At 45.1% G+C, this 13,871-nt stretch overlaps 1 long non-coding RNA gene across 1 annotated transcript in view; it reads right to left on the reverse strand.

Annotated features, from left to right (window-relative positions):
- Window positions 1–9,684: 9,684 nt before the first annotated feature.
- LOC140485772 (uncharacterized) overlaps window positions 9,685–13,871 on the reverse strand; it is a 35,651-nt gene continuing 31,464 nt past the window's right edge. The window contains exon 3 of the long non-coding RNA XR_011962436.1: window positions 9,685–9,725. This is a non-coding gene — a long non-coding RNA (uncharacterized lncRNA). The remainder of the gene's footprint in view (window positions 9,726–13,871) is intronic.

Below are 13,871 nucleotides of genomic sequence, written 5' to 3' on the forward strand. Positions count from 1 at the left end.
GTGACCTGAGTGGTGGGATCCTCCCAGGTGCATCAGAGGCTGAGAGGTGACCTCATAGAGATTTATAAAACCATGAGGGGCATGGGTAGGATAAATAGACAAGGTCATTTCCCTGGGGTGGGGGAGTCCAGAATGAGAGGGCATAGGTTTAAGATGAGAGGGGAAGATTTTAAAATGGATCTGAGGGGCAATTTTTTTTCCCGACTGAGGTTGGTGCGTGTAACGAATCTTCTGTCAGGAAGTGGAGGATGTTGGTACAATTAAACCATTTGGCATCTGGATGGGTATATGAATAGGAAGGGTGTAGAGTGATATGTGCCAAGTGTTGGCAAATGGGACTAGATTAGGTTGGGATATCTGGTGAGCATGGACCAGTTTAACCAAAGGGTTTATTTTCATGCTGTACATCTCTACGGCTCTGCCCTGTGATGAGCTTCATCATTCACAGTGAATGGGTCAGTATCACAGAGCTCAGGGACTGGAGGCTATTCAGCCCATTGGGGCTGTACTCCCTCCCTCTGGAGATGGTGCCAGTCAGTCCCAACTCACCTCCCATTTGGACAGAGCCCTCCAAATCCTTCCTTAAAAATGTTAAATTTCAAATTTGTTTTAACAATAACTACTGAATCTGCATCCAGCTGTCGGTCAAACTGTTCCAGATGCTCAGAACTTACTGAGTAAAATAATCTTCACAGTTTTCTTTGCATTATTTGCCAGTTACCTGAAAATAGTTGCTAAAAATTTTGACGTTAAAAATTTCTCAATCTGTCTCTCTGTAAATGAAATACCCTGGAAACAAATCAACTCCTGGTCGAAATCACTGCTTAACCTTCTCGGCTCCAAGGAGAATTGTCTGGCCTTCTGCTAACTCTCCATAAAAGAGAAACCTATCTTAATTTTAATTTATTAGTGCCATAGAGATGTACAGCACAGAAACAGACCCTTCAGTCCAACTTATCCATGCTGACCAGATATCCTAAACTAATCTCGTCCCATATGCTAGCCCTTGGCACATAGCCTTCTAAACCTTTCCCAATCACATATCCAATGAGATGCCTTTTAAATGTTGTAACTGTACCAGCCTCCACACTTTCTCTGGCAGCTCATTCCATACACATACTACGTTCAGCTTGAGACTTTGCCCCTAATATCCCTTTTCAATCTTTTCCCTCATGCCTGTGCTTTCTTGTTTTGGACTCATCTAAACAGGAATAAGACCCTGGCTGTTTACCCTATCCATGCCCCTCGCAATTTTATCAACCTCTATGGTCAGTTCTCAGCATCCGATTCTCCAGTGAAAACAGCCTCAGTCTATTCAGCCTCTCCCTATAGCTCAATCCCTCAACCCTGGCAACACCTTTGCATCTTTTCTGAATCCTTTCAAGTTTCACAATATCATTCCAATAGCAGGGAGACCAGGACTGAAAGCAGAATTCCAGAAGTGGCTGAATGAATATCCTGTACAGCCGCAAAATGACGTCACAACTCCTGTACGCAATGCACTGACCAATAAATGCAAGTACACCAAACACTTTCTTCACTACCCTGCCTATCTATGATTCCACTTTCAAGGAATTATGAACCTGCACTCCAAGATCTCTTTGTTCAGCAACACTCCCTAGGACCTTCCCATTAAGTGTATAAGTCCCACCCTGATTTGCTTTTCCAAAATGCTGATCCTCACATATATCTGAATTAAACTTCATCTGCCACTCCTCAGCCCATTTGATCGGAGTCTCATTGTACTCAGGTAACTTTGCTGTCCATTGCACCTCCAATTTTGGTGTCTATTGTAAACCTACTAACCATAGCTCCTCTATTCACATAGAAATCATTTATATAAATGGCAAAAAGCAGTGGACCCAGTTCCCAGCCTGACAGCATATTGCTCATCACAGGCTTCCAGTCCAAAAAGCATCCTGCACTATGACACTGACTGCTCAGCAAGGTTAGAGCTCATGGCATACAGGGAGATCTAACCATTTGGATACAGAACTGGCTGAAAGGCAGAAGACAGAGGGTGGTGATGGAGGGTTGCTTTTCAGACTGGAGGCCTGTGACTAGTGGAGTGTTACAAGGATCACTGCTGCATCCACTACCTTTCGTCATTTATATCAATGACTTAGATGTGAACATAGGAGGTATAGTTAGTGAGATGACACCAAAACTGGAGGTGTAGTGGACAGTGAAAAAGGTTACCTCAGAGTACAATGGGATCTTGATCAAATGGGTGAATGGCTGAGGTGTGGCATTTTGGGAAAATAAATCTTAGTAGGACTTATAAATTAGTGGTAAGGTCCTGAGGAGTGTTACTGAACAAAGAGGCCTTGGAGTGCAGGTAGATAGGATAGTGAAGGCGGCATTTGGAATGCTTGACTTTTTCGGACTAAGTATTGAGTACAGGAGTTATGAGATCATGTTGCAGCTGTACAGGACATTGGTTAGGCCACTTTTGGAACGTTGCGTACAAATCTGGTCTCCCTCCGATTGGAAGGATGTTGTGAAACTTGAAAGAGTTCAGAAAAGATTTACATAACGTTGCCAGGGTTGGAGGATTTGAGCTAGGCTGGGGGTTGAATAGAGGTTGAATCGAGTGGGGCTGTATTCCCTACAGCGTCGGAGGCTGAGAGGTGATCTTAGCTATGTATATAAAAACATGAGGTGCATGGATAGGATAAATAGACAAAGTCATTTCCCTGGCGTGGGATATCCCAGCAATGGAGGGCATAGGTTTATGGGATGAGGGGAAAGACTATAAAAGACACTTGAGAGGCAACGTTTTCACACAGAGGGTGGTACATGTATGGAATAAGCTGCTAGAGGAAGTGGTGGAGCCCATTACGATTGCAACATTTAAAAGGCATCTTCATGTGTCTATGAATAGGAAGGATATGGGCCGGGTGCTGACAGGTGGGACTAGATTGCATTGGGATATCTGATCAGCATGTACTGGTTGGACCGACGGGTCTCTGTTTCTGTGCTGTCCATCTATGACTCTTTGACCTTCCAGCCAATTCCGTATCCAAACAACTAGTTCCACCAGAATTCTATGGTGTTGAACCTGCTAACCAGTGTGTTATGTGAAACCTTGTGTCTTTCTCCAGTCCAAGTTAATGATTTCAATACAAAAGCCATGCTGACTCTCCCTAATAATTTTTTGCTTTTCCAATGACATGTAAATCCTGTCCCGGAGAATCCCTTCTAACAACTTCTCTGCCACTGACTTCAGGCTCACCGGTCTATAGTTCCCTGGCTTTTCCTGACCACCTTTCTCAAATAATGGCACCCATCTTCCAGCACCTCACCTGTGGCGATCGATGATACAAATATCGCCGCGAGAGGCCCAGCAAAAGCTTCCCTAATTACCCACAAAGTTCTGGGATACACCTGATCAGATTCCAGTGATTTATCCACCTTTATGCATTTTAAGACATCCAGTACCTCCTCCTCTGTAATTTGTACACTTGCCAAGTTATCACTATTTATTTCTCCAACTTCTCTAACTTCCATATCCCCTTTCAGTAAAAACTGACATGAAATACTTACAGAATCTCTCCCACCTCCTGCTGTTCCATAGACAGTCTTGTTGATCTTTGAGGGTCGCTATTCTCTGCCTAGTTATTCTTTTGTCTTTAGTGTATTTGTAGAATCTCTTTGGATTCTCCTTGAACCTATTTCCCAAAGCTATCTCATGTCCCCTTTTTTGCCTCCTGGTTTTCCGCGAGTATACTCCTACTGCCCTTATAGTCCTCTAGGGATTCACACAAACACAGTGGTCTGTACCTGCCATATCCTTCCTTCAGTTTCTTGACCAGAGCCTCAATTTCGCAGGTCATGCAGCATTCTCGACACCTCCCAGCCTTGGCCTTAACAGGAACATACTGTCTGTGTAGTCTCACTGTCGCAGGCCTATGGAGGCAATGGCAGATGAGGACAGAGAAACAATCATTATAAGTAAACAGGTAGCGATGGGAAGGCTAACAACTTATTCTTGTTTCTATCATTCCTCTCGAGTCTCAGAACTGTCACTATCTCTGCATCAAAAACATCTCAATCTCTGCAACATCCTCCAATCCCTAATCTCCTCCAGTCTCAACACCCTCTCTATCTTTCATCTTGTCCACCCTCACAAATCTCTGTGATCTGCCTTTCTTAAATTCCAGCCCTCAAGATAACCCATTTTTATTTCAGATTCCTGCAGCCAGAGCTCCACAATGTCCCGTTTAACCTCTGTCACATTTTCCTTCAAAAAAACATTAATCAATCACGTATCATCTATTCTAATATCACCTTCTCTGACCTGGTTTCTGTTGTGGCTTGTCATATTCCTATATTACGCGTCTGTGGTCTACATGACGGAAAACGGTTTTGTGGTCCATTGGGTTTATGCTGTAAAGAAATCTCCCAGCTAATTATTTTAATCCCATTTTCCAGCACAGAGCCCATAGACCTGTCAGCCTTGGCCTTGCAAGTGTGTTCCTAAATAGATTTTAAATGCCATCGGAATTTCTGTCTCTCGCTCTCTTCCAGACAGTGATGTTTAGTGCAACTGTTGCTCTATGCTATCCCCCACAGGGTTCAGAGCAGCTGGGTCTGTGCGAACCAGAGATCGCCCACACATTGTGAAGGGTGGCAGGGTCCCTGAGAGGGGGCACAGGAGATTTACCAGGATGGTTCAAGGAATGAGGGATTTTAGTTGCAGAATTTGTGGGGCTTTTTTAACATTAATTGTTCACGTGACATGTGTGTTGCTAATACACATCAAGAATAACCATCCTCAATTAATGGACTCTCCTTTTCAACCTCTCCCCTTGCCTGCGCTGTGGTAATATTCACGTTAACCACTACCAGACATCTCTCTCTAATGAGAGAGCAGTCCTATGGTCGGGTAGTACAATGCTGACTTGATCTTTTACACAGTGATGCCACTGTGCCTCGAGGGTTGGGAGAGGGAATGCTGAACGCGGTGGATGGGAAACCACTCGGGTACAGTACTTTACCCTGGAGGATGTTCACTTTCTTTAATATTGTTGGGGGGGGCAGGGGCACTGACGCAGGCAAGTGGAGAATGTTCCAACACAACCCTGATGTGTACCTTATAGAGAGCAAACAGACATTGGGGAATCAGGGGTTTGGAAAAACTGAGATTGTTCTCCTTGTATCAAAGGAAATTTGGGAAGCTGTGACAAAGCGGTTTACAAAAGTTACACATTGTAATAATAAACCTTAGACTCATCAGCTCATTATACAAGGGTTACAGGACACATGTTGAAGATTTGGGAAGATCTATTGAGAGGATGGTTTGATTCAAAGGAGAACTTTTATTCAGCAAATGGTATTGATCTGGAACACAATACTCTCACACAATATGAATATCCATGTCCTGATGAATGGAGTAATTCTGTCAGAGTTTGGCGTTACAATGACTGAGATTACCATCTGAATATCTGCCTGTAATACAAGTTTATAAAATCCGTCACTGTCAGTTCAAATTTGAAACTCATACAATCCCCTCCTCCTGGCCCAGGACGACTGCACACATTACCCCTGGTGGAGGTTAGCAGGCACTTCACGGGCAAATCTGTGTGGGTTTCTATGAGTTTCCACATTGGAACTTCATGTGACTGAACATGGGACAGAATGTTCCAAGATTCAGTGAGATATGGAGAGCAGGATTTGCTTCCTTTTCTTTCCTTCCGTGCTGCCGCTGTGCCTCCACAATAAGACATGGGGTATGAAAGGCTCATGCAGCTTAATGGGCAAGATGTCTCCATTCTGACCAATGGGCAGCAAGCTCCTCCCAGTCATGAAACAGAGTATCCCTGAAAGATAGCCTGAAAGACTGCCCAGTGCTCTCAGTACATGTTTCGAATAATGAGGGGGGAAATCTCCTAGAAAAGGCATAACAGGAAAGTTCCAAAAGGATTATAAACAGTTTCCAGAGAGATATTCACAGGAAACGTGGGCAACAAGTCGGCAAATAGAGTATAACTTGGGATAAACTGTAGAAAGCTGCACCACAAAGGGACTGGGGGAAAATGAGCAGGAAACACAGAAAGCTAGCACACAGTTACAACAGGGAATCAGGAAAGGGGAATGGAATGCTGTCCCTTATTCCAAAGAGTTTGCAATATAAAAGTTTGGAATACATACCTTAGGGCAACTAAACAAATGGCGAGTGAGACCACATCTGGAGTAACGTGAACAGATTTGGTCCCTTTAGTTAACCAAATAGAGCATTTCAGAGAAGATCCATTGGGATGATCCCTGTTTTGAAGGGATTATCCGGTAAGCAAAGGCTGAATAAATTGGGAATCTACTCACTGGACTTTGGAAGAATGAGAGGTGATCTCTTTGAAACATACAGGATTCTGTCGAGGTTTGACAGGGTAAATATGGAGAGGATGTGTCCCATTACGGGTGGGTCTTGAACCAGATTCTGGGTCGGTCGCGGAATCAAGGGTTCTGTTTCAGATTTGTCAAGTTAAAGGCAACACCGACACAGGTTAGGGTTTCAGTAGCAATGGAGCTGGAGTGAGAAGGAGACAAGCAACGTTTAAGAGATTGGAATTCCTGGTGTTTGTGATTGTGTAGATGTCTGATCAAAAGGTCACCCTGGGGTCAGATAGGAGAGCAATATTGTGAAGAATGTAGTTCTGCCTCAGACACTTCCCAGTGAGAGGGAGGGACACAGCAGTAAGGGAAATGAATTTGGAATAGCAACTGAAGGCAATGGGTTTAACAATTACAGTGTTTCATTGGAGTGAATTGCAGCTAATCGAAGCGTGGTAAGCAGTTTGATAACTGAGTAATAGTGGAGTAATGGAGACGGATGATGGGGAGGGAGAGCTGGACATTGTCAGTGTACATGTGAAACCTAACAGTGCTTTTGGGCGAAGTTACCTCCTGGCAGTATGCAGGTGAGAAACAGGACGGACCAAGGATAGACCCTGGAGGGACACCAAATACAATGAATTCAGAAAGGAAAGGGAGAGTGGAGATGGAGCAGGATTTGCCAATGATGGTGAGATCAAATATTAGGTTTTAGCAGAATGGGAGAGAAGGACATATCCAGAAAAGACAGACAGATCATGGAACAATATCCGTGAATTGCAAGGGGGTGGGGAGGGGGGGTGAGGTGTGGAGGCATGTAACAAGCAGGAGAATGAGACAGAGATTTGGAATGTCCATCATTTAGCTACTCTAGGGTAAATGGTCAAGAAAATCTCTAATAAGGCTTGACAAGAGACTCTAGGAAATGTAAGTTTAGGACTAAAATTCGGAGCACCCTTGTGAGGCAGTTTGGCTCGGTGGGCTAGTGGAGAGGGAGGAAAGAAGCTTAGGCAGCTGATTGGACTGTCTCAATGTTATGGACAGAGAAACTCCATGTGCTCCTCACTCTTGTTGTTCGAAGGGAGGATGGAGGAGACAGGATAACACACATTGTATTCGACATAAAAAAAAACCTGTGATAGTGATTCTAAAAATAAGTGAACAAACCTGTTGTATTCATCATGAATATTAAAATATACAACTGAAGTTCAGGTTTGAATCCCAAATTGGTAGAGGGTTGCTCTGAAGTCAAGAAAAGTAAAAAAAACTGGAATGAAGAATCTACTGTTTGCCACGGAACCATTGGGGATGTTTTTTCTGCCATTGACAATGTCCTTGAGGGAAATAAACCCGACAGTGGCCCATCAAATCACTCATTGTATTAATCACTGCACAGTCTCAACAAAGGACGGCACAGTAGTTAGCACTGCTGCCTCATAGTGCTCGAGACCCGGATTCAATTCCTGCCTCAGGCGACTGACTGTGTAGAGTTTGCACAATCTCCCCGTGTCCGGGTGGGTTTCCTCAGAGTGCTCCAGTTTCCTCCCACAGTCCAAAAATGTGCAGGTTCGGTGAACTGGCCATACTAAATTGCCCGTACTGTTAGATGAAGGGGTAAATGTAGGGGAAAGGGTCTGGGTGGGTTGTGCTTCAGCGGGGCGGTGTGGACTTCTTGAGCCGAAATGCCTGTTTCCACACTAAGTAATCTAATCTAAAAGGAATGACACTGGATGGACCACATTACATCTACTAATGCACTAGCAAATACAACCACACAATCAGCCCTCTTGACCCTGCAACTTCTGCCTCACTATGGACCAACGACAGCAGCAGAGCTGTACTCCAGCCCAATCTGAAATCACATGGCCTGATATCCCCCAACCATTAATATCAAGCCGGGGAATCAATCCTGGTTCAATAGTGACTGCAGGAGGGCATGCCAGCAGTACCAGGCATACTTCAAAATGAGGTGCCAAACTGGTGCAGCTACAAGCAGCACAAACAACACCAAATAGAACTAAGTGATCCCATAAACAATGGATTAGATCGGAGTTCTGCCACACCTAGTCAGGCATGGTGATGGACAATTACAGCATCACAGATATCCCCACCTTTACTGATGGAGGGGTCTCACACATCCATTCCACAGATAAGAGGACAGCATTTGCAGCAATTTTCAGCCAGCAGTGCCAAGTAGATGAGTCTTCTCCATTGGTCCCTGACATCACAGATAGGAATCGAAATGGTTTAAAACTCATGTCAAATCAGATCAAGAAATGGATAAATAGTGTAAAGGTAATATTCTGGCAATAATACTGTTGGCTGTGCTCCAGAACCTGCTGCCCACCGAGGCAAGTACTGCTCCAGCACTGGCACCTACCGACTTTGTGGAATATTGCTCAGGGATGTTCCAACACAAAAACACAGGGCAGATCCAACTCAGCCAATTCCCCTCCATCAGTCCACACTCGCTTAGCAGTGAAGCGATGGAAGGTGTCATCAACAATGCTGTCAAGCAACTGCTCAGCAATGCCCAGATTGGGTTCTGCCACGGCCACTCAGTTCCTGAGCTTGTTATAGACTTGATTCACAAACTGACAAGCAGCTGAATCCCAGAGGGGAGGTGTGGCTGAGGCCAGACCCCCTCCAAGTCCACTATTTCGACTTCAGTGATATCACCTGACCTCACCACTGTCTCAGCTCATTTGCTGAAACTCTCATTCATTCCTTTTGTTCACACTAGATTTCATTATCTAAACCCACTCCTGGCCAGCATCCCACATTCACCCTCCCAATAATCTCAAGAATATTGAAAACTCTACTGCTGAAGTGCTCACTTGTACCAGAACTTGCTGATCAATCAAAAGACTCCCATTTATCAGCAATAACAATTTACTTTCGCACCTTTGAATTAATGCCTGGCTGTAATCATTCCTAACTCCCTGCACCACACACCCTTTCATATCTCAATAACGCATTTTAGTTCAGACTCTCAATCATGTGTTTATTTTTGAGTTCACCTGTGTGACTGTTTCTATAGACTCCAAGGGAACATGGTCTATAATCCGCACTCTAACCCACTAAGATCTACTTTCTTCCTTTAAGGCATTCTTGAAAAACTGCTTATTTGGCAATGGTTTTGGTCACTGGACACAATATTCTCCATCTGTCGCGTTATGTCAAAAGTTCTCAATAATATATTTGTGAAATTAAAACCATGATGATTTGTACAGAGATCTTCTACTCTTCAATATCGCTGAGTGAATACTCTGTAATGTCTCTTATCCAACCACATTGTGGGAGCACCTTCACCACACAAACTGCAGCAGTACAAGGAAGTCAAACATCACTCTCTCCACAGGCAACAAGGCTTTGGCATTGATCACTGGTTTCTGTGGAAGGAGAAATTCACAGTTGATGTTTCAGGGAGTGCAATATGAATCAAAGGGAATAAAAATGGTGCAGAATTTGACTGTCAGGAATTGAAGGAAAATGCTCTGTGTAAATCCTGCCCGATGACTGTTTTTACCAGGGAAGGCTGCACATACATCCCTCTGAACTTTGCCCCCTACAAAGCTGGCGGCCGCGCACATGCCCAGTGAATCATTGCCCCGAATAAAGATGGCGGCGCTCAATCGGGCCGATTACTCAACGAGGCTTATTCCCGTTTGCTGCAAAACCGGGAGTGCAAGTTTCAAATTCGTATTTTCCGATGTGCAGCAAATGATTGTAAAACCTCTCAGACCATACCAACACCATTTCCCTCCCGCTTCCTGCTGTTTATTTCTTTACTTAACGACAGCACTCCGCGCCCACCGCGAGGATGATCACGTGGTATAGTCTAGTTCCGCCCTCAATCACTGATTGGCCGGAGGACCAACTGCCCCGCCAGGTCCTCCAGCTCCTCCCCTGCCTTTCCATTGGTCCGCCGCTGACATCAATCACTTCTTCGGTCCAACCTGTCGATGACAACCAGATATACTAACCTGATCTATCTAAATTAAATCCTATCTGCCTGTCCTCAGCCCATTGGCCCATCTGATCAATATCCCATTGTATTCTGAGATAACCTTCTTCACTGTCCACAATACCAACTGTTGGCTGGAGATTGCGCACTGCTTCGTGGCTTTTGTTGCTGTTTCTCAGTTACAAGAGTGAGGGACAAAGTTAAAAATCACACACCCACCTGATGAAGGACCAGCAAAGTCGTGCTTCCAAATAAACCTGTTGGACTATAACCTGGTGTTCTGTGAATTTTAATTTTGTCCATCCTAATCCAACACCAGCACCTCCAAGTCACGAGTGAGTGACGGAGGAATGCATAACATAAGAACAAAAGATTTTGGAAAAAGAGAAGGCCGTCCTGTCCTTCGAGACTGCTCTACCGTTCAATAAGATCATGGCTGATCATTTTGTGGATGCAGAACGATTTACCCATATTCTCACCGTATTCTTCAATTAATTATTTCTTTAAAAAAACTAACTTGGCTTTAAAAACGTTCATTGAACTAGCATCAAATACTTCCCTGGGCAATGCTCTCCATCAAGGTCAAGACATTCCTTCTCAATTCACTCCTAAATTTGCTGCTTCCAACCTTGTGGTGATGCCCTCTTGTCCTAGCTTCACCTGCCAGTGGATACATCCTCTTTACTTCTATTTTATTTATTCCATTCATTATTTTATATCTATCCATGCTTCTGAATTCCAATGAATATAATCACAATCTACTCAGTCTCTGTTTAGCCAAACCCCTCAACTCCGGAATCAACATAGTTAACCTCTTCTGCAGCATCTCTAGGGCCAATACATCCCTGAGCACGTAAGGAGATAAAAACTGCATGCAGTACTCCAGGTGTGGCCTCACCAGCACCCACTATAGCGAGAACATAACCTCTGCTTTTAAGGACAATCCCTTCAGAAATGAAGGACAAATTCCATTTGCCTTCTGAATTGATTGTTATACCTGGTGACTAACCCTCCTGCAGAAGGATGTTCAGGTGCCTCTGCATAACAAATAATGTAACTTTTTTAAAATTCAAGTAATAGCCTTTTTATTAATGTTACTCCAACCAAAGAGTATGACTTTACATTTATGAACATAATATTCCACTCGCCAAACCATTGCCCACTCGCTCAATGTATCTATGTTCCCCTGCAAAGTTTCCCAGTCCTCCGCACACTTTGTTCTCCTATTCATCTTAGTCTAATATGCAATCTTTGACACCCTACATGTGGTCCCCAACTCTAAATCATCTGTATCAATTCTAAATAATTGCAGTCCCAACACTGATCCGAGAGGCACACTACTAGTTACTGATTGCCAGCCAGAATAAGGCTTATTTATCCCCACTCTTTGCTTCCTGTTCGTCAACCAATCTTCTATCCATGCTAATACTCTATCCCATGCACCCTTATATAATGCAACAGCCACTTGCGTGGCACCTTGTTGAAGGCCTTTTGGAAATCCAGGTACACTGCATCCACTGGGTCCCCATTGGCCACCTTGCTCGAAATGTCTTCATAGAATTCCAAACGATTTGTCAAGCATGACCTGTCCTTCATGAATCCATGCTCTGTCTGCCCAATGGTATATTTGTATCCAGATTCCCTGCTATTTCTTCCTTGATAATAGACCCAAACATCATTCCAACTACAGAGAATAAACTAACTGGTGTAGAATTCCCTATCTTTTGTCCACTGCCTTTTCTTACAGTCCTTCCTTTTCACTGGAATATGCCTTTGCTGAGCACTTCCTAAAATGTATTTGAAAATCTTTCACTGCTCATCAACTGTTCCACCATAAAATCTTTGTTTCCAGTCTACATTATCCAGATTCTCCCTCATTCTATTTTAGTTCCCCATGTTCAAGCACAGGACCAAGGTATTAGATTTTATCTTTGCACTGGAGGAGAAAGTGAGGACTGCAGATGCTGGAGATTAGAGCTGAAAATGTGTTGCTGGAAAAGCGCAGCAGGTCAGGCAGCATCCAAGGAACAGGAGAATCAACGTTTCAGGCATAAGCCCTTCTTCAGGAATGAGGAAAGTGTGTCCAGCAGGCTAAGATAAAAGGTAGGGAGGAGGGACTTGGGGGAGGGGTGTTGGAAATGCAATAGGTGGAAGGAGGTCAAAGTGAGGGTGATAGGCCGGAGTGGGGGTGGGGGCAGAGAGGTCAGGAAAAAGATTGCAGGTTAGGAAGGCGGAGCTGAGTTCGAGAGATTTGACTGAGACAAGGGAGGGGGAGGGGAGAGGTGGGGTTGGGGGGAGGGGGAGGGGAGAGGTGGGGTTGGGGGGAGGGGAAATGAGGAAACTGGAGAAATCTGAATTCATCCCTTGTGGTTGGAGGGTTCCTCGGCGGAAGATGAGGCGATCTTCCTCCAACTGTCGTGTTGCTATGGTCTGGCGATGGAGGAGTCCAAGGACCTGCATGTCCTTGGTGGAGTGGGAGGGGGAGTTGAAGTGTTGAGCCACGGGGTGGTTGGGTTGGTTGGTCCAGGTGTTCCAGAGGTGTTTTCTGAAACCTTCCGCAAGTAGGCGGCCTGTCTCCCCAATATAGAGGAGGGCACATCGGGTGCAGTGGATGCAATAAATGATGTGTGTGGAGGTGCAGGTGAATTTGTGGTGGATATGGAAGTATCCCTTGGGGCCTTGGAGGGAAGTAAGGGGGGAGGTGTGGGCGCAAGTTTTGCATTTTTGCGGTTGCAGGGGAAGGTGCCGGGAGTGGAGGTTGGGTTGGTGGGGGGTGTGGACCTGACAAGGGAGTCACGGAGGGAGTGGTCTTTTCGGAATGCTGATAGGGGAGGGGAGGGGAAATATATCCCTGGTGGTGGGGTCTATTTGGAGGTGGCTGAAATGAGGACGGATGATACGCTGTATATGGAGTTTGGTGGGGTGGTAGGTGAGGACCAGTGGGGTTCTGTCCTGGTGGTGATTGGAGGGGCGGGGCTCAAGGGTGGAGGAGCGGGAAGTGGAGGAGATGCGGTGGAGGGCATCGTCGACCACGTCTGGGGGGATATTGCGGTCTTTGAAGAAGGAGGCCATCTGGGTTGTACGGTATTGGAACTGGTCCTCCTGGGAGCAGATGCAGTGGAGACAAAGGAATTTGGAATATGGGATGGCGTTTTTTTACAGGGCCAGGGTGGGAGGAGATGTCGTCGAGGTAGCTGTGGGAGCCGGTCAATTTATAGTAAATGTCCGTGTTGATTCGGTCGCCCGAGATAGAAATGGAAAGGTCTAGGAGGGGGAGAGAGGAGTCTGAAATTGTCCAGGTGAATTAAAGGTCAGGGTGGAAGGTGTTGGTAAAGTGGATGAACTGTTCAACCTCCTCATGGGAGCATGAGGCAGTGCCGATACAGTCATTGATGTAGCGGAGTAAAAGGTGGGGGGGTGGTGCAAGTGTATCTGCGGAAGATGGACTGTTCCACATATCCTACAAAGAGGCAGGCATAGCTGGGGCCCATGGCTACTCCTTTGGTTTGGAGGAAGTGGGAGGATTGGAAAGAGAAGAAGTTGTTCAGGGTGAGGACCGGTTCAGTCAGTC

Source organism: Chiloscyllium punctatum, chromosome 14, assembly GCF_047496795.1.
Source record: "Chiloscyllium punctatum isolate Juve2018m chromosome 14, sChiPun1.3, whole genome shotgun sequence".
NCBI lineage: Eukaryota > Metazoa > Chordata > Chondrichthyes > Orectolobiformes > Hemiscylliidae > Chiloscyllium > Chiloscyllium punctatum.